Genomic DNA, 4,886 nt, shown 5'->3' on the forward strand with positions numbered 1-4,886 from the left:
GAGTTTGCTTCTTTTTGTTCTAAAGTTTTCAAATGTTCTGTTAATTAACTAGTGTGGGATTTTTTTTCTAGCTTCTTTATGTAGGCATTTAGTGCTATGAACTTTCCTCTTAACACTGCTTTCATTGTGTCCCATAAATTTGGGTATGTTGTGTGGTCATTTTCATTGAATTTTAGGAAATCTTTAATTTATTCCTGTATTACTTTCTTGGCCCATTGATGATTCAGGTGAGCATTGTTTAATTTCCATGTGTTTTTGGACTTTCTGCAATTAGTATTGCTGTTGACTTCTAGTTTTATGCCATGGTGATCTGATAAGATACATGGGGTTATCCATTTTTTTGTTGAGGTTTGTTTTGTTACATAGTATGTGGTCAATTTTTGAGAAGGTTTCGTGAGGTGCTAAGAATGGAATGTTCTATAGTTGTTTGTTAAGTCCATTTGAGTCATAACAGCTATTAGTTCCCTTATTTCTCTGTTAATTTTTTGTCTGACAGACCTGTCCATTGGTGAGAGTGGGGTGTTGAAGTCTCCCACTATTAGTGTGTGGGGTTTAATGTGTGATTTAAGCTTTAGAAGTGTTTCTTTTACATATGAGGGTGCCCTTGTATTTGGAGCATAGATGTTCAGTATTGAGAGTTCCTCTTGATGGATTTTTCCTGTGGTGTCTTAGGGTTTCTATCGCTGCGATGATACACATGACCAAGCAGGAGAGGAAAGGATTTATTAGGGTCACAGTTCTCTATCACTGTTCATCACTAAGGGAGATTGGGACAGGAGCTCACACAGGGCAGGAGCCTGGAGGCTATGGAGCCTACAGAGGCCATGGAGGGGTGCTGTTTACTGGCTTGCCTCACATGGCTTGCTCAGCCTGCTTTCTTATAGAACCCAGGACCATCAGCCCAGGGATGACACCATCCACAATATTCTGGGACCTCCCCATCAATCCCTAATTAAAAAAGTGTTCTCCAGGCTTGCCTACAGCCCAATGTTTTGGAGGCATTTTCTGAATTGAGATTCCCTCCTCTCAAATGACTTTAGCTTGTGTCCCTTGTTGGTTTGACACACAAACACATCACTGTAAAGCCACAATCTTTCTTTTTCTTGTTCATCCCCAAGATCTCACATTAAAAACGTAAATAACTTTAAAAGTCCCACACCACAGTCTTTACAAATTCAAACACATTAAAAAATTCAGTCTCTTTAAAATAGCCAATCTCTTTTTTATATATATTTTTTTATATTTAAAAATTTCCATCTCCTCCCCTCCTCCTCCCCCTTCCCTCCCCTCCACTCCACCCATACCCCCCTCCCCCCCTCTCCAGGCCAAGGAGCCATCGGGGTTCCCTACTCTATGTTAAGTCCAAGGTCCTCCCAACTCCCCCCAGGTCCAGGAAGGTGATCCACCAAGCTAAGAAGGGTCCCACAGAACCCGTCCATGCTGAAGAATCAGAGCCCAGCGCCATTGTCCTTGGCTTCTCAGTCAGCCTCCACCGTCGTAAAATAGCCAATCTCTTTAAAACAGCCAAAATCTTTTTAAAAGTTTAAGTTCTTCAGCTGTGGGCTCCTGTAAAAAAAATCAAAATTAAGTTAAATTTGTTCTTCAAGAAAGTAGAAGCAGAGGACAGTCACAGTCTGAACCAAGCAAAACCAAGCTCCAAAAGTATGAATAACTCAGTGCCCAGGAGTGTGGGATTCACTCCGGATCCTCTGGGCCCTGCAAGGATCTGAGTCCCTTCTCGCTCTCTACCCTCGCTCTAACCTCGCGCACGCGCGCGCAGCTTCTCTTCTAAGCTCCTGCTGGCTTCACTTCACAGCTGCTGCTGGGTTGGGTGGTTACGTCATCGTGGTACTGATGTCTCCAGAACTCCTTGCTGCAACTGGGCTGCACTTTCTCCTGGGCTCTCCTCAGGAACTCTATCCTTGCCACACAGTGCCCAGCCTCGGCTGGCCTCCATGACCCCTTCACCCCTTTAAAACCAGCACCACCTGGGGACTCTTACACTTCTGAGCGGGGAACCCTCCTGGAACCCTCTTCCAACCGCGGCCCCAGTTTCTGTTGACTAGGAATGTCAGGGCAGCCTCTGCAAGGCACTGTCTCACGGAGGTGGGGGTACTGCTGACGTTCCAAATGAAAGTGAGCGTGGATAAGAACAACAGGTTTGCTCTGACTAAAGTGGATTCACAAATAAGAAATTCATTTTGTTGGAGGATAGCCTTAGAGGATAATGATAAATTCTTATTTTTTCTTCTTCTCTTTAAAAGAATGAATGAGATTTACATGGTATCAGCTTTGAAAGTCTCCTAATGAGGTATTTACATGTCAAGGGGCCTTAGAAGCCCTTTCTCTTGGCATTAGTAAAGAGTGAATAGTTCCTGGAGGGTCAAAGGGTCACCTGTGCTTATTGCATCCCTTGTTCTCAAGAGAGGATACTCACTCTCAGTAGGCCTGGTTGTCGGGTACAGAACAGTTAAGAACTTTCTGAGGCCTTTGGTGTCCACAAAGGGGAGCGCCTCCCCACAAGCCTGGACTGGGAAAAGGTGTCACAGAAGACTGTTCCTAAGGATGAGGGATCCGAGCTGTTCCTGTCTAGGGGCAGATGGTACTTTTGGATTGGGTGTGCTTTGAGGAGAACAGCAAACAGAGGCTTCCATTTCACACCAGCCCCTGAACTCCAGGCCAATGGAAACAAAAGCAGGTCCAACATTTTGGACTCATTTTTCTCATTTTGATCAAAACAAAAGTCACCATTGGTTAGATTTCCTTTATCTTAGCTAAAAGATTTCCGTTGTACTAATCCCATTTTATTGACAATCTGAAGTCAAAAGAGGCTCTTTAAAGCCGGGTGTTTTTAGACATTAAGGGAACTATGACGGCTGAGTTCCTTTGGCTGTGATGCACTTGGTAGCTACCTTTCTCACGGCTGTGGGTGAATACTTGACCACAAGCACTTTAGGGAAGAGGGTTTGTTTGTCTCCATGGAGGAAACAGTGATCCCAGTGGGGGAGGGTGTTCCAGTGAGTAGGGCTCTCGGGACTGGATGGCACAAGTGTGAGTCTGCCTGCTCACATTCCGTGGACCAGGAAGAGAGAGGGGCTCAGTTTCCTCCTCCCCGTTCTTATTCCATCCAAGATTCCAAGCCATTTGAAAGCACTGCTGTCATCCGGAGTGAGTCCTGTTCCTCCAGTCCACCCCTAACGGAAAGGCATTCGCAGACACCCCCAAAGGTTTGCTTCACGAGACCCGAGGCCCTAACCCAGTGAAGCTGATAATCAAAAGTAACACACAGCACCTGAGAGACAGTCAACACAGCTGGGCAGAGGGCTTCAGTCAAAGCCAAGTCCATATCTAACTGACTCAGAGGCAGGCTCACGTAGGTAGCAGCCACCCACTGATTTGGAGGTAGGCATGGGGAAAACAGGGGCAAACACATGTGTGCACATGCATGTGAAGTGCAGAGTTCACGTTTCGATGTTTTCCTCCATTCTATTTGTTTCTTAAGGGCATCTTTATTATCTATGTGTGTGTGTTTGTGTGGATGTGTATGCATGTGTGTAAGTGCCTGAGAAGGCCAGAGGAGGGGGTCGGATGCCCTGGAGTGGAGTCATGGATGGAAGTCCTGGAAGACCAGCAAGCTTCACTCTTAGCCTCTTAGCCATTCCTCCAGCCCTCCCCTTGTTTCTCAGAGACAGGGGCTCTCATTGACTTAAGGCTTGCGAAGTAGGCTAGTCTGTCATTGTTTCCTGGTAACTGAGATAACCGTGCTCAGCACCATGCCTGGCTTTTTACATGGGTGCTAAAGATGGAGCTCATGTCCTTGTACGGCAGGCACTTTACCAAACAAGCCATCTTTCCAAGCCCTGCATTCATGAGCTCTTTGTTGCTCAACTCACCTTATAAGTTCAATTTTATAGCTATGGTAAAGGTCAAAGCTATTCTTGTCATGAAAGGGATTTTATTATAAATCTAGGCTTCAACATAAAAATTCCAGAATGAGAGCCAATCAAATAGGAAAGGGAAGGAAACGAGGAACCCAGAGTTCAGTCAACACTGGGCTCAGCACCCAGAGCATAGGAGACACTGGGGTTGGTGCCCAGAGCACAGCAGCACCCAGAGGTAGCAGAAGCTGCTGAGGACTGTAGGCCAGTCATTCAACATTTAGAGGAACAACAAGGGGCCCAGTGCTGTGCTCAACTTGTGATGATAGCACAGCCTTGTTTGTGGGGTGCTCATTCCAAGGGAAAAGAAGACTTAGTGTTTTAGAAAAATCAATCATACTCCAAGTTAGTGTCATTTTTCACTGGAATTGTTAGACAAAGACTCTTGATAAACTAGACCTTGCAGTCATGACTGTGGCCATGGGTCCTATTCTGACTCCTCCTTGCCTTCTGAGACAAGATTGCAAGATGATGTAATTCAAACTTCGAGGAAAGAGATTTACAGATGTCGCTAGTGAGCTAAGTACCCAGAATGCATCAAAGTCCCGAATTCCAATGGGTGCTGACTTTCCTAGCTCTTGCCCACTTCCCCAGAACATTCTGCCTTTCCATCACAGCCCTGCCTTTCTTGTTCTGTCTGGGGCCGAGGAAGCAGGCTGCCTGGAGCTCTCCTCTTACCTGAGCCCATTGAGAAGAGAGTCCTTTGACCAGAGTGTCAAAGCAATCCAACTGTGGATGCAGAAGCAGAAGGCTGTAGCCTCGGGTTAAGAGTCAGGTCATAGTAGTCTCTGAAGGACTTAAGCTCTCGGAGGAGAAGAAAAGGTGGGAAGCGAGTCCTAAACACACACACATTCCAGAAAGACGAGGTGGGAATCGAAAGGGAAGTAAGAGGCTCTTTAGGAATATAATCATGAACATCTGTTAATTGAGTATCATCTCCTTTAGAAC

Source organism: Arvicola amphibius, chromosome 11, assembly GCF_903992535.2.
Source record: "Arvicola amphibius chromosome 11, mArvAmp1.2, whole genome shotgun sequence".
Taxonomy (NCBI): domain Eukaryota; kingdom Metazoa; phylum Chordata; class Mammalia; order Rodentia; family Cricetidae; genus Arvicola; species Arvicola amphibius.